We start from the raw sequence: 22,294 nt of genomic DNA, 5'->3' as shown, positions 1-22,294 counted from the left end.
GATCAAGGTGGATGTTGACACTTGGTGGGGCTGGAGCCCTGACTTCCTGGCTGTCTCATAGCTCAGGCCCGTTTGACAGCATTCGCGAGCACCTGTCCCAGGCAGGAGCAAGTTCAACAACAGCAAGGGCTCCAGGCAGAGGGAGATGGGCTCTGATAGGGCTCAGGGGCAGCCTAAATGTAGCAGAGAACTGAGAGGGGATCCCTGAGGCCTTCTTGGAGGAGGTGGTGGTGAAGCCAGCTAACTTTGTCTGTTGGAAACTGTCCTTATTAATCAAATAATAATGAATATGCTGTGTTTGGATCCACTAGGGAAAGCTGAAATTGAGCTCAAAGGAGGCATAGATTCAACCAGGCCTGAATTGGTTGCGCATTAAGAAGTTCAGCTTGTAATTCTGAAAAAGGAAAAGGCTCTGGCCTCATTAGGCTGCCCCCAGTGTGTCCTTGAGACCTCCTTACTCCTTGAAATGTGCTTCTTAACGTTTTGGAAAAAACAACTTTCCCCTTCTATACTTAGCCCTTATCTCAATGTGCAGGCGCCTACCTGGCCCACTTATCTTCAAGAAATGTGCTGGGTTAGGCCTCAGGAGTGGCAGGCACACAGATACTGTATTTGGCCTTGGCCTTCTGCCCAAGTGGAGTCTCTGCATTCCTTTGTATGCCTGGGGATGCCTGGCTAATCTGTGCACCCTCTTTCCACTCTCCTTCCTGCATTTCTCCTTCCCTTCAGTAGTGGCTCCCTTCCCATTCCCCAAATCGCCTCTGCTTTTATCTTCTTCCAGTCGAATTCCCATCAGTCGTGGAGCAGGTGGGACACCTGTGTATGTTGCGGGGGCACAGAGAAGCAGCCTGTGCTCGCCCATGCCTGCCTGCAGGTGCATGCTTGGGACTTGGCAGTGGGGAAGACTTTGGGGTTAGGATTTCCAGGCTGGCTTGACACTGGCCTGTTTTGTTCCAACCCATACAAGCCCTAAACCCTCATGTGCAGATCCTGCTGGCTGTCTGGGGAACACTTAGTTGGATGCAGGTAGGAAGAGGCTCCAAGGAGCAGAGGAGGGGCTGGCCAAGAGCCAGCTGCTTTGTCTGACCCCAAGAGCAGGGTCCAACACGTGGGAACTGAGCAGTGGCTGTAAGCTGGCCCTCAGGCAAGGCTGCCCATGATGCCAAGGCACATAGGGCAGACTCCAGATGATGGGGCCACTGCTGGGCCTTTTGTAGGGCACAGGAGCCTGCCAAGGGTTTGTTTCGGAGCCACCCATACAGGTGTACCAGCTGTTGAAAAATCCCAAAGATGTGGCGCCCTGCTTCTGGGGGTCTTGGGGGCTCTCAGGTAGCAACAGCGTTCTGGGAGGACTTGGGCTCAAATTCTAACTTTTCCACCAGCTTTTGGCTGTCCTTCATCCCTGTGGGGCTCAGTTTCCTCATCTTCAAGCTAAGGGGGCCCATCTAAGGTTGTCACAGAATTGGATGTGTGACGGGGCAGCCCCCTTCACCTGTGGGATCCGAGGCAGAGCTGGCACCTCCAGGCTGCAGGGTCCAGTGACCTGGCATGGAGCTAGCAAACAGAGGAGGCCAGTGGGCAGGTGGGTGTTACCAGGGCCTGGGGCGGCAGAGGTGGAACCCTGGGGCCAGGCAGGGTGGGTTTGGGGTGGCATGTGGTTTGTGTGGCCCTCATGGGGGCCCCGCTTGAGTCATAGGAGTGTATGGAACACCCACTCCATGCCTTCTGTCATTTGCGGTTTGCGTCAGTGGGTCTGGCTGGCCGCTGGGGTTGGAGGGGAAAGCCAGTGGGACTATACATCATCTCCTTGGAGGTGACTGTGCCCCCAGAACCGAGTGGACAAGCCAGGCTTCTGTCCACACCTGCCCCCTGTCTTTGATCCTTTTCTGGCTCTCCTCCAAGAAGAGCTTTTCCTAAATCATCCACCCTGTTCACCTTGTGCTTGTCTGTGTCCTCTGAAAGCAGAGTTTCACCTGGGCATTGAGGCCCCAGGTGCAGGCCCAGGGGATGGGATGGGGTGGGGTGGTCTCTGACTGGATAGCCCCACCTGGGAAGGAAGCCCCCAGTGTGGCCCTGCCTTGACTGTGACCTGGGGGTCCTGTAGAGCCCTGTGTCCTGTTGCAGTGAGGGTCAGTCAGTGGGAAGAGTGGACGATTTGGAGACACCATGTCTGTCTCCCTGATGCCAGTCAACACTGTTGCCGTTGTTCCCAGGGTAGCCTTCCCCTTGCCTTCCATTCCAGACTCCTCCTCCTTCTAAGATTCCCCATTCACCTCCTAGAGGAGGCCACCTGAGTGTCAGCCAGGCGCTGGACCTGGGCCTGCCCGGAAAGGTCCCTGGGCCTGGTGTGCTCCGGGAATCTCACTGCCATGGAGGACAGGGAGGGATGTGGGTCCTTCAGGAGGTCTGGCTTTGACCGGGAGGTTTTCTGCTGCTCACTGGCTTCGGTCAGGGCTTGGCTCTGTGCAGGAGCCTTAAGCCAGCGGGCTCAGCTTCCTCCTCCAGGCCCGCCGGCGCCTCGGATGTTTCTCTCCTTCTTAGAGGGTGTTTCACATCCTTTCTTTTGTTTGCCCTGATTATTTTTGCAGATGAAGGAATACACACAATGGTCGTCTTTGTCTTATTTGAAAGCCAAACATGTTGCTTACACGTTGGGTACACAGCGAATATGTATCAGTCCAGCGCTTTTCACCATCTGGCCCGGTTTTAGTGTTGCTTTATTTCTGGTCATTCCTCAACTGGGGCTAAAGATCAGAAAAATCACATCTCCAGGTCCTGAGCCATGGCGAGGAAGCTGGATGGTGCCCTGGGCTGTGCGTCTAAGGTAGGGGAGGAGGGATGTCGGTGGGAGAAGCCTCATGGGGGCCCCGCTTGAGTCATAGGTGTGTATGGAACACCCACTCCATGCCTTCTGTCAATTACAAAGCACCTATTATGTCCTGGATACTGTGCCCAACGCAGTGGACACATTGATGGGTAAGGCATAATCCCCCCCAGGAGCTCCCAGTGGGATCGGGGAGGCAGACAGGTGAGCATATGACTGTAACACAGTGGGGCAAGTGGTGTCACCAAGGCAGGGCCCAGCCGCAGCCTTCCCGTAACAGCTGAGATCAGCCTGGAGAGCTCTTTCTCCCCGCCCTGAGGGTGGCGTGGGTCCCAACGCTCTCTGTCAGCCACGGCCAGAGCACACCTGTGCTGCTGCTCAGAAGGGCGTCACCTGTGGAGACAGTGACAGCTGCTCCTGGTCCCTTCCCCAAGGACAGGATCTGGAGCCTGTGGGTGTGTAAGGAGCCAACTCCCTGGCCCAAAAACTATGGCCAGTTCTGGAGAAGGTGACCAGGCTCTGGGTCCCAGACTGTGGCCCCCCTCCTGCCTCTAAAGCCCCTCTTCTGGCCTCCATGACTTCAGCCCTCCCGCCCCCAGAGGGAGGGATCAGCCCTACAAGGGACCCGAGAGAGGGAGCCTCACACACAGGCACTGCCTGGCTCTCCTCCAAGCTGGCCTGAGCCCTGGGTAGCGTTCTGAGGCTCAGCCACACGGCTGTGCAGGGCAGGTGAGAGCAACAGCCTGAGAGCTGCGACCCAGGGCTGGGGTTTTCCTGGAGCAGCAGGAGGGATGAGTTGGGTTTCTGTAACTACATGGGCCAAGAAGAGGGAGAGGATGCTCTGGGAAGGAGAGTGGCTTTGGGCCAGCATTTGGGCCAGTGGGACTCGGAGGCGAGGGAGGTGGTAAGATCCCCTGCTTGGGATGAGAGGCAGATGGGGAAACTGAGGCTTGGAGCAGAGGGAGGGGCAGGGCCTGGACCCCCAGCAAGTCCCAGTTCATGATGGCATGCTGCTTCTCCATGAGTGAGACATGAGGGGGTCACAGAGGCCCGGAAGCATCGGCGTCATCAGATCATCTGACTCGATAATAGAAAAATTAAAATTTAAAGTCATTGAAAGTGACGACTGACAGAGATGTTCCTAGAAACTGGAGATTGGGTGCTGAGCAGATCTCAGGGTAGATGATATCAGACACATTGTCCCCTGGGCTGAGGTTTTGTTTTGTTTTGTTTTGTTTTTTAAAGTTTCAGAATTCTAAGGAAAGAATGAAAGGCTTCTCTATTCTTGAGGTGCTGGGGTCCCTCAGCCTCCACCGTCCAGCCTCAAGCAGCTGCCCCCTCTCACCTGGTCCTCAGCCTTTTGGAACCAGACAGGTCCCCCACAGCGGCCCAGCCCACACCACCAGCACCACCCCCAGAGGTTTATTCCGTCTTCATGCAGTGGGAGACTCAGCCCCGACACTGGAACCTGTCCACTTTAGCCCCAAGGGATCTTATCGAGGTCAAATCTTTGGAACTCTGGGCCCTTGGGAACTTCTGGGTGAGACAACCCGGCCATCACAGGGGCTCCTGCGGGGTTGACTTTATGATGCATTTGGGTCATGAGGTCTGTTTTTTTGTTTTGTTTTGTTTTGTTTTTGTTTTGTTTTTGAGACGGAGTCTCGCTCAGTCGGCCAGGCTGGAGTGCCATCTCGGCTCACTGCAAGCTCCGCCTCCCGGGTTCATGCCATTCTCCTGCCTCAGCCTCCCAAGTAGCTAGGACTACAGGCGCCCGCCGCCACGCCCAGCTAATTTTTTGCATTTTTAGTAGAGACGGGGTTTCACTGTGTTAGCCAGGATGGTCTCAATCTCCTGATCTCGTGATCTGCCCGCCTTGGCCTCCCAAAGTGCTGGGATTACAGGTGTGGGCCACCGCGCCTGGCCATGAGATCTGTTTTTATCCCTTGGGCCTCTAGGAAAGTCCGTCCTGGCCAAGTCCTCAGTCCCCTAGTCTCATGGCTGACTGGCCCTGGAGCTCGGGTGGCCTGGCCCGGCCCACCTGCTTCCCCACAGGAAGCGGCTGTGGCTTCTGCTGCCTGAAGTGCTCCAGGTGCTGCAGGCTCCTTCCTTCAGGGCGTTCTAAGTTCCCTGTCTCGAATCCCCAGTCTCAGCTGAGTCCTCCTCGAGGTCAGTGGGACAGAACGCCAGAGCCCTGGGGACAATGGGCTGCGTGAAACACTTATTTTAATTATAAGAGTTACGTAAGAACATATCAGAAAATTGTCAAAATACAGGGCAAAAAAAAAGTCACTGATGGTCGCCTTCTCACACTGTCACACAGTGGTGTGCAGCCTTCTGATCTTTTGGTTGTTGTGTAGCAGTACTGGCACCTGCGTTACAAGATTTCACGTTGACCATTCTTGTTTTTGCTGTGGTCTTTAAGGATTACAGTGACAGCCGTTCCTCTTCAGGATGCAAGGAGACCGAGCCAGCCCTCAGGGAGCTGACGGTCCAGCAGGGGACAGGGCAAGAGGTGTGGTGGAGGGCAAGGGGGCCCGTGCGGGGGACAGGGCAAGAGGTGCGGTGGAGCCAGACCTTGCCCTCCAGAAATACAGGGAGACGGACACAGGTGTATTTAATTCAAATACAGCATGTGGTTCTGAGAAGGCTTCTTGGAAAGGGCCTGGGATTGAGTTGGCACCAGCAGGGGGGACTCAGAGCAGAGGCAGCAGTTCCACCCCATGGTGTAGAGGAGGCACCCTAATCACTGCCTTTCAGCCGCAGCCCTGCCTGACGTCATCTTTTTTTGTTGATTGTTGTTGGCTGATGTTGGCTGTGGACATGTCCTCCACCAGAGTGGAGGACTCCGTGGGACCAGACCACTTGTCCTTATTCACCCAGAGAATAGGTGCCTTAAAATACTGACTGGACAGAAGGAGGAAGAGACGGGCGGTGGGCCGTGTCACGGAAGAATTCCCTGGGCCAGCCACAGAGGAGTAGGCCTTGGCAGGCAGCTGGGAGCCTGGAGGGGAGTTGAAGACCTCTCCCGTAGTCAGCTGTCTTTAGGGAAGAAATACTACAAAGTCACAGAAAAGAGGTGGGGAAGGGGAGGAAAGCATTTCCACTCACAGTCCCGTCGGGAGAGGTAACATTTTGGAGTACAGCGTGCCCTGCCCCAGCAGGCCCTGGCTGGATGCATATTCCTATAGATATAATTCTGTAAGTGAGATCATTCCTTATCTACTATTTTACAACCTGTTTTTGTGTTTTGTTTTTTTTCCATTTAGCAACACTTTGTTCTTCCCTAGAATTCACCAGGCAGGACAGGGCTGACGAAGGAGCCTCTGCCACCTGAACACTCAGTGGCCCCTCCCGGGCCTCGGGGCTTTCCTGGGGCCCTCAGCTATGGAGCAACAGCTCCCTGTGCATCAGAGCCATGGGGGAGGGGGGCCAGGGGGCACAGGTATGACCACCACTCCCATTTCATGTCCTTTAGGAAGCTCGAAGAAAAGTGGTTAGCCAAGAACACAAATTACGGTGATGTTGTTTGCAGTGTGGTGTGTTGAGATAACATAAACTCTGAAGTCAGAATTGACATCAATTTGAGCCCCAGATCATCCTCTTAGCAGCTGTGTGACCTGGGACAGGGTGCTTAACTTCCAGACTTAGTTTCCTCACTATGCAGCAGGGACAGGGATCATGCCTTTCTCTGAGAGTTGGAGGAAGAAGTGAAACCAAACGCAGCCCTGTGATAGCCCCTTACGCGTGGAGGCACTCAGCAGGTGCTGGCTCCCATACTGCCTGAAGGAATCGACTGACAAACTCTCAAATTCGTGAAATAATTCAAGAGAGTAGCTGCGGAGACAATACATTATATTAGCTGATGTGGTTTGGATGCGTGTCCCCTCCAAGTCCATGTTGAAATGTGGTCCCCAGCGTTGCAGGAGGGGCCTGGTGGGAGGTGATTGGATCAGGGGAGGGGGCAGATTCCTTATGAATGGCTTGGGCCATCCCCTTGGTGATGAGTGAGAAATGTGGTCAATTAAAAGAGTGTGTCACCTCGCTATTCTTTTGTTCTCGCTCTTGCCGTGTGACATGTTGGCTCCCCGTCGCCTCCCACCATGATCGTAAGCTCCACCGGAAGCAGATGCTGGCACGGCCCTTCCTGTACAGGCTGCAGAACTGTGAGCCAGTTAAGACGCTTTTCTGTATAAATTCCCCAGTCTCAGGTATTCCTCTGTAGTAATGCAAACAGACTAACACGTCAGCCATAGCCATTTATTAACATAATTTTAAAAGATCTCAGTCTTGTGCTGAAATTGTTATGTTGGTGGTTACACATTTATCAAAACTTAGTGACCTGTACACCTACAAAGGATGAATTTTATTGTGTGTAAAGTACACCTTAATAAACTTGACTTTACAAAAAAAAAAAAAATCCTTTTTTTTTTTTTTTTTTTTTCTTTCTTTCTGAGACTGAAGAAATCCTCCCGCCTCAGCCTTCCAAGTAGCTGGGATTACAAGTGTGCATCACCACACCTGGTTAATTTTTATATTTTTAGTAGAGACGGGGTGTTACCATGTTAGCCAGCCTGGTCGTGAACTCCTGACCTCAAGTGATCTGCCCATCTCGGCCTCCCAAAGTGTTGGGATAACAGGTGTGAGCCACTGTGCCCAGCCTTTATATCTCTTGACTATCACAAAATGCTTATTTTATTTGTTTGCCATAAACTGAATATTTTTACATACTATATTGTAACCTGTTTAATAATTAATCAGATATGTTGTCCCATGTTATTAAAATCATCCCTTGTGGCCCAAACTTGAAGGCAGCACTCTGTCCCTGGGTGTGCACCCTAACTTCTTTAACGAACACCCTGCTGTTCAGTGCTGAGGCTGCATCCCTCTAGAAAGCGCTGTTGAGAGGTGCCACGCAGGTCGTACCACCCCGAATGGCAGGTAGAAGGCAGCTGAGCGGAGCCCCAGCAAACACACCCTTGCCCCCAAGCCAGGCCCCGACTGTACTTTTCCATTGCTTTACACCAGCAGCGCTTTACCTGGACAGGTGTCTGGACAGTGCGTGCCAATGTAACTGGCATTCTGCCAGCTTCTCAACTCTGTGGACACCGGTGGACACTGGTGCAGTCATCAACTCTCACTCACCATGGGCACCTGCTGTGCCCACCTACTGCCATCTGAGTGTCACGACCACACCCCCATCCCCATCCTTTCACGCACTGTCTGCCCGCACACACTCTTCCACCCTCTGTGGACAGGGCCCCTGCCACCTCTGAAGCCCCCTGCTGTCTCTTGGCAGCCCCCTCCTCCCCCTGGCTCCCGTGTCCTGCCCACCTCCCCGCACTGGCACCTCCTGAGCAGTCCTGGCTGAGCATCCACTCTGAGGGCAGCCCCTGGCTGGGCACCGAGATACAAAGCGTTATGAGGGTGTTCTGTTGAGGAACTGAGTCCAGTGTGGACAGAGAACACAGAAACATAAAGGAACATCCAGAATCACTGCAGGGTGGCGAGCCACCGAGGGGGGCCAGGCACAGGAGAGGACATTCAAGGGCAGCAAGCCACCGAGGGGACGGGGCAGGCATGGTGAGGGCTGAAGGGAGTGCAAGGAAGGAGGGTTGGAGGTGGCGAAGATGCTGGTTGAGGGCACGGATGAGGTGGGGAGGCGTTTTGACTTTGGACTGAAGGTCTTAACTGACCAAGGTGGTAATTTCTAGCCCTGTGACCTCAAGACAGGCTGGACATTGGAGGACGGGATGACACTGGCTCTTCTAAGGTAACTTGTCTGGGTTTAAGGTTCTTGATGGGGTTTAGGACATGGTGGGAACCTAAGGATGATGCCAGCGTCTGAATTCTCTGCCATCTTCCAGAGTCAGGACTCTGCAGCTACCTTGCCCAAGAAAAAGTAGAGAAAGGTGGTTTCATGTTTTCGGGTTTTTTTTTTTTTTTTTTGACTGCTTTGAAGGGAAGTGCGGGACTCATTTGCACATACAGTTAACATTTTCAAGGCTTGTGCAGGGCCAGAGAGATTTGGTTGCAGCTGTTAGTTTTACTTCCTGTCCCGATAAAGGAGGGTACTTGCCTCAGCCCTCGCCTGCTGCCATAACAAAGCTCCATGGACTGGGCCGCCTAAACGCAGACACATGCTCAGCTCTGGAGGCGGGAGGTCTAGATCAGGGCATCCACATGGTCAGGTTCTGAGGAGAGCTCTTCCTACTTTGCAGGTGGCTTTTTTCTCTGTGTCCTCCTGTGGAATGAGAGCAAACTTTAGTCACTCCTCTTACAAGGACACTAATACCATCATGGGACCTCACTCTTCTGCCCTCACTGCAACCTAATTACTTTCCAAAGGCCCCACCTCCTACCACCATCACCTTCGGGGTTAGGGCATCTGTGTAGACATTTGAGGAGAGGGCATGGCCATTCAGTCCATGGCCACATTGCATGTTTTGGGGAGGGACTGGAGAGAGGCTGCTGTTTGCTGGGCACCTGAGCGGGTTATAGATGTTAAATCCTCATGGTAGAACATGTGGAAAATACAGAAACAATTATAATGCATAATCCTACAATTCAGAGATCATCATAGCAGACATATGGGTCCATTTCTTCTGGTCAGTATTCATTTGTAGCGAGGCAGACAGACCCATGCTGTAATTGAGTCATGCTATGTATTCGTTTCAGGTCTCGCTCTTTCTTTCCACTTAAGACCATATCATTCATTTCCTGTGTCATTAAAAATATTTGTGGTCGGGTGCAGTGGCTCATACCTGTAATCCCAGCACTTTGTGAGGCCAAGACGGGCAGATCACCTGAGGTCAGGAGTTCGGGACCAGTCTGGCCAACATGGTGAAACCCCATCTTTACTAAAACTACAAAAATTTGTCCACCTGGGCCAGTGCGTGATTCTGAAGATTACATTTGAAGTCCAACCTGGCAGCTTTCCAAAAACCTGTGCCTCCCTCTTTCTGCTTGTAAATATCCCTCACGACTGGTTTCCCAGAAAGATTGTGAGGATGAGCGAGGTGTTGCTTGTGGAAGTTACTTTGGAGGGAAAGTGTTTGTGACCCCAGGAGGCACCACCCATGCCTTCTGGGAGTGGCCCATGGGGCTCCTGAGGGTGGATGGACATGGAAGGGGACAGGCCTGGCTCCTTTTCTTGGTTGGCTGGGCTGGCCTATGGGCAGGAGCTATGGCCGTGGCTGACCCTTCTGCAATGGGAGCTGAGCAGTGGTACAGTTAGATGGCTCTGCAGACGGTCCGATGGCCCAGCCTCTAAGGCCTTGAGTGATAGGATGACCGTGACCACTGGATGTCTCTCAATAGGCTTTGCCTGAACCATGCCAGCAATTCCACCATCTGCTTTATAAGCCCTGGTATGTACATCAGATTGGCTAAGGATGCAAAACTGGAATGCTATTAAATTCCAGAGGCTCTGGTCACTTGAAAAGATGAGCTGAAAATAAGATAAAATTTCACAGGGTTAAAGGCAGGCTTTGCACTGTGGTTTAAGTTTAGAGTCGTCCATTCATGACAGTGTAGGTTTGGGAGAAAATAAGATTGGAGAGGCTTGAGTGCACACTCAGAACTCGTGGCTCTTTCTTAGTCTGTCCACGCTGGCTGTACTGCAGCCCCCCTCAGCTGGAATCAGGAGTGGCCCAACCATGGGTACTTTGGACAAAGCTCCCCCAAGTCAGGCATGCCCTCTTGTTAGGGAGGGTGAACTCCCTGACCCGAGTCCACCTGGAGGTCCAGGCAGGAATTAGAACCACCTCAGAAAAGCTCTGTACAGATTTAATGGCACGAGTACCTGCGGCTCAGAGCTGCAGACCGAGCGTGTTGTGCAATTGTCGGGCGGCTTTTCCCTTGGCCACAGTAGATTTACAATTAAGAAAAACAAATCCAGCTCTGTCAGAAGTGTGCAAGGTTCGCTTGGTCTGGAGACAGCAGCTTCTGTGCTCTGGGTAGTGAGGAAGTGGATGGGCAGGTTGGCAAATAAGCCACATGTATGTTCTGTGGGCTCAGCCCCCATCTTAGTGGGCACACCGGGGCCCACGAGATCCGGGGACTATTTATGGAGGGTGTGCTGGCGCAGGGGCGTGGGTGGGTGTGTGCTGCTTGTGTTGTTGAATTGGGATTTTCCCAGCCAGACCAGTCTGCTGGGACAAGCCTTCTGGCTCTGGGCCAAAGGCCTCCGCAGCTGTGACCCATTCAGACCTAGAAAGCTGGGGGTGCTGACTGTCACCACCCAATGGCCTCCATGGTGTGTCCACAGAGGGCCACCTTTCTGCAGGGCTGGGCTACTCCTGACTGGGTGTAGGAGCTTCTTGTAAAGTCCGTAGCAGGGTTGCTGCCTACAACCCACCCCTCCCCATTTTCTCTCTCTCTGCGTGACTATTATTCACTCTTCAATTCTCTGTTTAGATGTCACTTCCTCTGGGAAGCCTTCCCAGATTCCAGATGGGGCTGGAGGCCCTTCTGCAGACTCCCCTGGCATCCTGCACTCACTCACCTATGGCACATGTCATTGGCCACGAAGTCTCCTGGGCACTTATCATGCCGCGGGTTCCTTGAAAACAGGAATTGCTCTTGTTCTCTGTTGCATCTGTAACACTTAGGACGGTGCCTGGCACATAGAAGGAGTCCAATTAAGAATGCTTTGAATGAGTGAAAGAGTGCCTAAATGAGACTTCTATTCCAGCGTGAAGACCAGCCCACCACCCTGATGAGAAAGTTCGAGTGTGGGAACCGCTGGGGATCTTGATGGCCTGGGTCCTCTGGATGTGCAGGACGGAGGCAGCCCCTGAGTTCTCATGGGGGCTGGTGGGCAGAGTGGGGCCCCAGGATGCCTGAGGGCCCGGTCTGAGGTGTCCAGGTGCCCCTGAGGTGCTCACTACCCGGCAGATGCATGTATCTGTGAAATACTGGATAGGCCCTTAGTCTAACCAAGGAGGCATCTGAGCTCCTTAAAGGATTCCGCAAGGATGTCATGTTGTGCTTTGAACAGTAGAGACGCGGGTCTGCTGAGCCCCAGCTGAATTCCGCACAGGAACCCTGAGTCTCCCTTCCCACTGTGTGGCTCCAGCAAGTCTCCTCCCGCCTCAGGTCTGGGTTTCCGGGCATCAAGTGACAAAATGGATGTGATGCTCCTTCTGGACTGTAATGTACACTGCGTGGAGATGTTCGTGTCCTGTGTAGACTGGGCGCTGTCACATCAGGCAGGACTACAGGGACAGTGTTTGTCATCCTGTCTTCTGGGCAACTTGGGGTATCCTCCCTTTATATCACCTCCTGCCCAGGTTCTCTGTGCCACCAGAACATAATGTCATTTGGAATCCCTGATGGAACATTTTGATGGAACAGTAAAGATTGGTCCTGTGTGATCTTAAAGTCAATATGGCTTAAAAACAAATGGCTGTCAGGGAATTGTAAATCAAAGCAAACACCGACGAGAATGGCCCAAATCCAGGACACTCAGCACCAAACGCGAGGGAGGACGTGAAGCCACAGGAACCCTCACTCACTGCTGGTGGGAACGCAAAACAGTACAGCCACCTTGGAAGACAGTTTGACAGATCCTTAGAAAGCTAAACACACTTTTACCCTGTGATCTAACAATCGTGCTCCTTGATATTTACCCAGAGGAGTTAAAAAAACTTATGTCCACACAAAAACCTGCACATGGCTGTTTATAGCGGCTTTATTCATAATTATTCATAACAGCCGGAACTTGGAGGCAGCGAAGGTGTCCTTCAGTGGGTGAATGGATAAATTAGCTGTGGTGCATCCAGACAATGGAATATTATTCCACAGCACTAAGAAGAAATGAGCTAGCAAGCCATGAAAAGATATGGGGGAACTCATCTGCATATGAGTAGGTGAGAGAAGCCAATCTGAAAAGGCTATGCCTATGGAGGATTGCAACTCTGTGATATCCTGGGAAAGGCAAAGCCATGGAGATAATAAAAAGATCAGTGGTTCCTAGGGGTTGGGAGGGAGGGAGGAACAGGCAGGACACAGGACATTTTTCAGGCAGTGAAACTGCTCTGTAGGATCCTGTAGTGGTGGAGCCATGTCATTGCACAGTTATCAAACCCATAGAATATACAGCACCAGCAGTGAGTCCTGCTGTCACCTTCGAACTTAGGTGATAATGACGTGTGAAGAGGCAAGGTGGGTTCATCAGTTATAACAAACAGCCACCCTGGTAGCAGGGAGGGCAGGAGGTATGTAGAGAACTCTGTGCTTTTCACGCAATTTTGCTGTGAACCAAACAGTTCTAAAAAATAAAGTTCATTAATTAAAAAAAAAAAAAAAAAAAAAAAAGGAAATGGCCACATGCAAAGCGCTGCGTGGAGGGCCACGCATCCCAAGAAAGTCAGCTAGAGTAGAGGCAGGAACAAAACAGCTCTATCGGGTTCTGGACGAGAAGCCGCGTGCACCACCCCCTCCCTGCTCCCGTGCGGGACCCAGTGGAGACCTCCTGGGCCAGCCGCAGCTGCTGAGTGTGGGAGTGTCCTCTCCACGGCAAACCAGCCATGAAGGCTGCACACCTTCCTGTTTCTGCCCAGCCACACCACAGGGCACTCAGCCCTTTTCCTGAGCACTCGAAGCTGCGTTTCCTCGAGCTCCTTCCTGTTTAAGAACAGGAGAGGAGTGGTGGCTCACTTGTGTACCACTTTCCAGGGCAGGGGTGTACAGGACGCCCTGCAGCACCTTTGACTCCTCTGGGAATGAGGCGTGGTTTAATCCGCACACCCCTTACCACTAGAGTCTGCAACTAGTCAAAAGGTGAATCTGGCCGGGCCGCGGTGGCTCATGCCTGTCATCCCAGCACTTTGGGAGGCTGAGGCAGGAGGATCACTTGAGCACAGGAGTTCCTGACCAGCCTGGGCAATGCAGTAAGACCTTGTCGCTACAAAAAGTAAACAAAATTAGCCTGGCATGGTGTCGTGTGCCAGTGGTCCCAGCTACTCAGGAGGCTGAGGTAGGAGGATCACTTGAGCCTAAGAGGTCGAGGCTGCAGTGAGCCAAGATTGTGCCACTATGCTCCAGCCTGGGTGACAGACTGAGACCCACCCCCCTGTTTTTTGAGACCGCATCTTGCTCTGTCGCCCAGGCTGAAGTGCAGTGGCGCTATCTCGGCTCACTGCAACCTCCACCTCCCAAGTTCAAGCAATTCTCGTGCCTCAGCCTGTGAACTAGCTGGGATTATAGGCACCCACCACCACACCCAGCTAATTTTCGTATTTTTAGTAGAGACTGGGTTTCACTATGTTGGCCAGGCTGGTCTCAAACTCCTGGCCTCAAGTGATCTGCCCACTTCGGCCTGCCGAAGTGCTGGGATTACAAGTGTGAGCCACCACGCCCAGACCTGAGTGAGACCCTTTCTGGAAAAAAAAAAAGAAAGGTAAATCTAAGGGGTGACCAATAGGGGAATATATTTGTCGAGTCTCCTCACCTCAGCACTGTTGACATTTGGAGCAGCATAATTCTTTGGTGTGTGCGGGGAAGGGGGGGCTGTCCTGTGCATTGTGGGGCGTTTAGCAGTATCCTTGGCCCTACCCGTAAGATCCTAGTAGGCGAGTCCCTTCGACTCCCCAGTTGTAATAACCAAAAATGTCTCCAGACATTGCCAAATGTCCCCGGGAAATCCCTTAGGTTGAAGTCACTAAATTGTATGCGTATACATATAATTACACATGCATACACACATGTACACACACACACACACACACACACACCTTTTGCTGCTGGCTCTGGATTGGCAAGCTTGCTCCATGCCAAGAATCAGCATCCTAATACTTGCGCCACCCTTTAAAATAAACTTCCCAATCCTAGGCAGACAACAGAACAACCCCATACCTCCGCCCTCAGGGTGGGGACAAGGCTGGGGAGGTGGCAGCCTGGCCAGAAGGTCATTTCTTTCTTCAGTCATATCAGATAAGCCGCTTCCCCTCTCTAGGAGTGGGATGGGGGCTGCCAGCGGTGTTCTTGCAAAATTCCCCTTGTGGGAGCAGAGGGGTGGAGGGAGAGAACCCCTCCGCACATCCCGGTGGATTGAGTGTCCGGAGGGAAGGGTTTTGGGCACCTACCCAGGGGAGAGAGGGGAGCCCAGGCTACCATCTCTGGTATCCCTTTGCTCACACTCACTACTGTCCTCCACAAACTGCCATGCTTGCTTGGTGCCAGGTGCTGTGCTGGGCACTGGGGCAAGGCCCCCTCCCCTGTGGGGCTACAGATGCTAATCTGCAAATCCCAGAAAAGTGGAATCTCAGTGGCAGAGTGGGATGAAGGGGAGGTGCTCCGTGCTATAAAAGCCAGCGGCCGGGAGTTTCAGGGGCTTCCCTAGGGAGGGACCCTGAGCTGGGGTCTGAAGGAAGAACAGTTCACTGGGGAGTTAGGGAGTGTTCTAGGCAGAGCAAACAGCGCAGTGGCAGCCGGGGCTGGCACTTTTAAAGAAAAGTCTCAAGACTTCTCTTTCTGATTGTAAAGTGAGCTGAGCAGACTGAAATCAAAGATGGGAAAATAAAGATAGAGGCGACAGGTCGGGCGCAGTGGCTCATGCCTGTAATCCTAACACTGGGAGGCCGAGGCGGGCGCATCATGAGGTCGAGATCAAGACCACCCTGGCCAACATGGTGAAACCCCGTCTCTACTAAAAATACAAAAATTAGCTGGGCATAGTGGCGCGCACCTGTAATCCCAGCTACTCGGGAGGTTGAGGCAGGAGAATTGATTGAACCTGGCAGGTGAAGGTTGCAGTGAGCCGAGATCGCGCCACTGCACTCCAGCCTAGCGATAGAGCAAGACTCCATCTCAAAAAAAAAAAGATAGAGGTGACAGGAAGACCCCACTGTGAGTGACCTCCACTGAGTGCACATGTGCGTGAGCAGCTGTGCGGTGGTCCTTGCTGTCTTCCCATCAGCCCCTCCCAGACCCTGGGCCTGGAGAGACTGAGAATCTGACCTAAGGCTGCCCAGTGGTGTGAGGCTGGCCTGCTCTAGGACCCCAGTGCTTCCTACTGGTGACTTCAGCTCCCGGTCACTTGTCGGGAATGCAGTGTCCAGGGCTGAACCCCCGGAGGCTGTGTGGGACAGGGTCCAGGAACCTGCATTCTAGCAAGCACCTGCTCCAGGCTTGCTTCCCTGGCAGGGAGGCTTAGTGATCCAAGTTCCTTGGGTGCGGACACTTGCTGCTTCTCTCCGAGGCCGGGCTGGGCTCTGATGTTTTCATCCAGTGTGCTGGGCTGATTTCACTTGCGGATGCAGAATGAGAAGCTGTAGAGGAGATCAAGGCGAGCCGTCTACATGGGTGATGGCAGAACCTGGTGTTTGCTTGGCTGAGTGGTGTCACTAATAGGATTTGCCGAGCCTTTTGGATGTTTGTGGCGCGACGGCTGCTGTGGGAACCCAGAGGCTGCTCATTTGTGGGGAATGAATAATTTATTTCTGTTTTCAGATGACTTATTCCTTCACCATAGACACTGCAGCCGAGCTCCCGCATGTTCTGTAGGCTCCTGATTAAGTGGTTTCAGCAGGAGAATTTGGCTTAATCCCCCACTGCCCTGGATGCCTGGTTCCAGGCTGCTGATTCGTCGGCCTCGTGTCAGGGGTGCCCAGAGCCTCTCCACTCTGGGGGCTTTTCCTCCTGCTCTGCCTGTTTGGGAAGCCTGGCCACTGAGCACGTGCTGGCCGTGGGTTTTAGAGTGGTCTGGCAATTAGGATATTAATGTCGATAACACAGCAGGACTTGCATGCAACAAGCTGAGCCACATAACGTCACAGTCGCTCTTGAACGTCTCAGACTTTCACATGGGCCAGCCACTCCCCAACCTAGGTTGCTCCCTCACCTCCTCAGGGCCTCCCTGATGTCAGTTTCAATACATGCCTTCCATCCTGCCCGGGCCACCATGTTGATCCTCTGCGTCCATTGCTCAAGAGCCCACCATGGCTCCCTGTTGCCAAATGCAGCCTGAATTCAGTATTCAAAGCCCTCCGTGAATGGGCTTGGTCCTTCCTCCCCGGCCTCTCTTGCATGGCTCCATGCTCTGAGCTGCCTACTCACTGACTCATTCATTTAATGTTTATTCTTTTGTTGTTTCAGCACTGAGTGGGTCTGTGAAATCACTTACGTGTTTATTGAGAGTCTGCCCGGGCAGGGCAGGGGCTTTTTATTGAGAGTCTGCCCGGGCAGGGCCGGGGCTTTGATGTGGGGAGCAAGACCCTGCCCCAGGTTACAGGTAGGCCCTCCCAGGTGGCCCAGGGCTCTGGGAGTGAGGGGGCGGGGGAGGGCTGTGAGATGGCAGTGTGGGAGACTCTCAGGATTTTTGGCATCTTTAATCTGCCCACTGGGTGAGATTGAGGCCTCAGGTGGGTGTCAGGGGCTTCGAATGCCAAACCACAAAGGTCTGCAGGCTGGGGGAGCTGCAAGAGGTTATTGTCAGTGACGAGGGCATTGGAGCATGGTGGAGGAGACCACATTGCAGATGGCCAGCTGGAGCACCGCCCCCCACCCCCGGCCAGTCCCGCTGCCTGGACCCCTTCCACCTCCACAGACCCACGCAGGCCCCACCCTCCCCTTGCACTGCCTTGCACGGCATTGCTTAATTTCACTGCAATGACTCACTGGGGCTGCTTTCCTCACTCCCTTATTGCTCTTTGGGTGAGGTTTGGTCTCTGGCCTCCCTAGAAGGCAAAGCGCAGCGCCCAGGGAGTGGCCAGTGGGAGAAGCGGGGCTTGCAGGCCAGGCGGGCCCCAGTGTGGTTCCTGGTGCAGTGCTGGTGGCTGTGTCGCCCGGGGCAGGTGACTCGGAGCCTGTTTCCCATCTGCAGATGGGGGGATGGTCTGTACCTGCCCAGCACCCATGAGGAGCAGGTGGGACAGGGTGTGGCCATGAAGGGCTCCTGAGGGGGACCTGTAAATGCCACATTCAGACTTCTGCGTTAAGGACCATAAGTCCAAAGAGTGGCCCTGTGTGAATCCACCGCCTTGTGCCAGCCTCACGGCCTCCTCAGAAAGGGCATGGAGGAGCGGTGGGATGCCCACGGTACCGTGGAGGAAGCAGTCCCGCAGAGGAAGCAGTCCTGGAGGAGGGGTGACTGGCCCAGGGCCACGCGGTGGCATATTGGAGTCTGGCTCCAGCCTGCTGTGGGGCACATCCACGTGGAGAGGCGCTCAGTGTATCCCCCACCCTGTCACCCCCACAGCATTCCTGCTGCTCTGGGTACCTGCTGTTTCTGAGCCATCCAGGTGGGCATAGGGACAACCTCACCAGGGACAGCGTGGCCCCATGCTGGTAAGCAGGCGATACTGACCCTGGTTCCAAACTGTGTTCCTGTCAGTCCTTCATCTAGCTCTTCTGGTATCATTATGAACACAACTTTAGAAAGTTTAACAGTGGTACTCCGAGAGGCTTGGGCCCCGACTCATGTGACACTGACCAACAGCTGAAAGGTGACTTGTGGTCTGAACACCTGCAAGGGACACTTCTTCCGATGCCTGAATCTTTGCATCTCTGCCCAGCAAATGACAGCACCTGGAGTGGTAGCTGGCCATGCCTGGCCCTGGGAGCACCTGGAGTGGTAGCTGGCCATGCCTGGCCCTGGGAGCGTAAGTAAGACCATGCTCCTCAGGGCCTGTTTGCTCAACCACACAATGGAAGGGTTGGGGAAGATGGATGTTTTTTTTTTTTTTCTTTCTTTTCTCCTTCTTTGCAGTTGATCATTTTTCTCGCCAGTGAAATCACAGGTGGAGGTCTATGTGTTTGGCAGGTGAATGGCCATGCAGGGGTAAAGGGAGGCCTGGATGCTTTTCTCTTCCCTGCACTCGCAGGACCCCCATGGGACCCTCGGCCCCCAGAGGACAATCGGAGGCTTCTGGCCTAGGGTTCTAAGGTCTCCTGAGTAGGTCAGAGGCTCGTTGTCTGGCTGAGAGAGAGCAGACAGTCGGCGTGTCTGAGGGCAGGAGGCTCCCCAAATAGAAAGGGCTGGATTGGGAGTGGATTTATTCTTCCCCGCGTCCCTGGGGCCATCGGAATTTCCCCTATGACTGCCTCACTGTTCCTGATGTTGGCAAAGGTTTGTTTTATCTTCCTCCCTCCAGAACAGGAGGTGCCTCAGCAGCTCTGGCGCTGCCTGAGAAGAAGGTCAGTGGCGTCTGGGAGCCATGGTGAGGGTGGCAGTGACTGGGCTCGGGAGGTTCCAGAATTCTGTTAGTGAGCATCGAGCTGTTTTATTTTCCTTCGTGCTTATGGAAGGTCATGAGTGAACAAACAAGTTTCAGTCTCAAGACAACACGGCATGTTTAGAGGCGACCTGCCCCCACCCCACCCCCGTCGCTGGGAGAGGACTGTAGGTCTCACGGTCTCCCTTCTGCCTCTACGGCCCCCAGGTCCAGGGACTCCTCCGATTTCTGTCCTGCTGCCTGGTACTTTTGTAGCACTGTCTGGTTTTCAAAGTTCTCCGACAACAATTGTGCTTAAAATAAAATATAAACTCCATCCCCAGTTCCCAAGCCCCACTCCCCACTGACCTCGTCTGTTACTGGGAAGCCCTGTCTTTGTCACCAGCAGCAGCTGTGAGTACCTCGTCGGCGTTTAGGAGTCCAGGTTGCTGCAGCATCTTGGTGTGTACTGTGGACCCGCTGTGTGTGTGCCCCCAGATTACTGTGCTGAGACCCTCACTCCAAGTAGAATGTTCTTACCTCCCAAATTACGTTTGGGAGGTAATTCGGTCATTAGTGCCCTTATAGGAAGAGGACGTGAGCCAGACCTGCCTCTGCTGTCTACCAGGCAAGTATATAACGAGAAGGTGAGGTAGGAGGTGGGACTCGACTCCAGAGGCAGGACTCAGACACGGGACCAAATTGCAGACTAACTAAAACAGGGCCAGGGTAGCAACAGCCTTCCCTAAGACGTGCCCACCAGTGTGCCATGTCAGTTTGCCACTACCATGGCAATACTCGGAAGTTACTGCTCCTTTCCATGGCAATCATCTGATGACCTGGAAATTACCACCCTTTTCCTAGAAATCTCTGCATAATCCACCCCCTAATTTGCATGTAATTAAAAGTGGGAATAAATCTGCAGTGCTGCCTCCAAGCTGCTGCTCTGGGCACACTGCCTGTGGGGTAGCACTGCCCCGCAGGGAACAGTCCCTCTGCTGCCGCTGTCCACAGCTGCTTCAGTAAAAGTTACTAACACCACCAGCTCACCCTTGAATTATTTCCTGGGTGAAGCCAAGAACCCTCCTGGGCTAGGTCCCAATTTTGGGGCTCACCTGCCCTGCATGATCAGGAGCCATCTGTATACCAGGAAGAGAGCCCTCCCCAGAACCCGACTGTGCTGGCACCTTGATCTTGGACTTCCAGCCCCCAGAACTGTAAGAGGTAAATGTCTGTCATCGAAGCCACCCAGTCTATGGTAATTTGTTACAGCAGCCTGGATGAAGACACAGTATGTAAGTAAGCATTTGTGTCTGGCTTCTTCACTTAACCCTGAGGTTGTGAGATGCATCTGTTGTGTGGGGCATTGAGGTTCATTCTCATTGCTTTATGGGGCTCTGTTGTGACTATACTCCAGTTTCTTTGCCCATGGAATGTGCATGGATGCTTGGATAGTTTCCAGGGTGGGGCTGGGACAAGTTATGCAGCTCTGAGTGTTCCTGCACGTGCTTTTGGTGGACACATGTTCTTCTTTCTGTTGGACATACATGAAGGAGGTGAACTGCTGCTTCACGGGGCACATGTGTGGACACCTTTCGTAAATATGCCAGTGTTTCAAAGTGGTCATAGACAGTAGATTCCTTTTATTACATGACAAAAGCTCAAATGCCCTGGTAGTGGGAGTGGCAGCAGGACTCTACAGTAAGACATTGCACATTCTCTGGAAGTCAGGGATCCCTGCCAGCCGGTGCCCGGTGCCCCAGGAACCAGGGGTTTGGTGGTGGGCACTAGTCATGACCACTCGTGGCTCAGGTGTTGGGAGCTCTTTCCAGACCTTCACCTGCGTGAAGCTTGCAACCTGGATGGTCTCATGTGGACGTCTTGGCTTCCACCCTGTGTTCTGTGTCTGGTCTCAGACCACAGCCCACCCTGGTGGTCTCTGCAGGACACGTAGGCTCCTCTGTAACTCAGTTTCTTGAATTGAACAATGGAAGAAAATGCCTCTATGAAGAGAGGTCACTGTGCAAAAGTCTGTGTGACAGCATTCTTGGAGCAACTGTGCTTATCACCTGGGGGCCACAGTGGAATTAGTCATCTGAAAACCACAGTCACCTCTGAAATAGTCATAATCCCAAACCATCCATCTTTGACTTCAGACCCCATTATAATTTTTTCTCCCTAAGGGACTTTGCTTTGTAATTATGTTGGATTTCAGAATATATTAAAATAATTTGTCATCTCTTGAGCACACATTTGCCTGCTGTGAGCAAGCAGGAGAGGCCATTTCCGATTTTCTGCAGGTCCCAGTGAGCACGTGAAGCCTGCGCCTGGGCAAGAGGTTGGGTACTGGGAGGAAGAAGCTTTTCCAGCACCTTTTCCCAAAGACCAGCCAGCGAGGGAAATGGGCGCCGAACCTCCCCCCCACCCCGCTCCGGGACTGGGCCAAGAGGGAGGGACTGACCCCAGAAACGGCCCCGGAACCATAACCTGCTTACACTGTGACTGTAATGCCCAGGGTGGCAGCCTGGGCTGTTTCTGGAGTTGAGCTGAGAGTTCCTCCAGTGGAAACTCCTTACAGAACATGAATATTCCTGAGGGCCTGGGGTCCGGCACCACCTTCACTGGACTGGATCACCTTCTTGAAGGCAGAGAGATCTTAAGAGCTTATGTGTGACTGCCCACCCGATGCCTAGCACTCATCAGCGTGAACCCCAGTGGGCCATGGCCTTCTCAAAGGTGGGGACCCTGTCGCTAGCACACATGGTGGGCACTCGGCCTGGGTTTGCAGTGCCTGCTGGGGAGTTCTCCAGGGCAGTTTTATAGCTCAGCTTCAGCACCTTCCTCGGGGCCCGGTCCTGGATTTGAGGCTGCCAGGGGGGTTTGCGGTCAGCTGAGTTGGTACTTGTCCATCCCTTCATCTCTGTAAGGGGTGACAAGCACTAAGACCTGTTATGTCCCCTGGCTTGCAAGGCCTGAAAGCTCTACACTCTGTCCCCTCGCTCTTGTGACTCTGCTCTTTGCTCTCCTGTCTGCTGGCATAGAGGAGTAGGAGGATATTGACTTAGATTCCTTTTTATGTATTTATTTTTTAAAAACTCAGCTTTGTGGAAATGTAATTCACACACCCTACCATTTACCCATTTAAAGTATACAATGTAAAGTATAAATTTAGTGATTTTTAGTATATTCTCATGTATGTGCAGCTATCACCACAGTCAACTTCAGAGTGCTTTCATCACTCCACAAGGAAATCTGTGCCCTTTACCGGCTAATCCCTCTTTCCCCATCCCCTCTTCCGCCAGCCCCAAGAAACTAC

The 22,294-nt window shown here is 53.1% G+C and overlaps 1 protein-coding gene across 4 annotated transcripts in view; it reads left to right on the top strand.

Moving 5' to 3' along the window:
- HPCAL1 (hippocalcin-like 1) overlaps nt 1–22,294 on the top strand; it is a 122,943-nt gene that overhangs the window by 66,717 nt on the left and 33,932 nt on the right. The window lies entirely within an intron of this gene.

This window comes from Mandrillus leucophaeus, unplaced genomic scaffold (assembly GCF_000951045.1).
Source record: "Mandrillus leucophaeus isolate KB7577 unplaced genomic scaffold, Mleu.le_1.0 Scaffold72, whole genome shotgun sequence".
NCBI classification, from domain to species: domain Eukaryota; kingdom Metazoa; phylum Chordata; class Mammalia; order Primates; family Cercopithecidae; genus Mandrillus; species Mandrillus leucophaeus.
The sequence above is the reverse complement of the archived record's forward strand: the minus strand, read 5'-3'. Positions and strand labels throughout refer to the sequence as shown.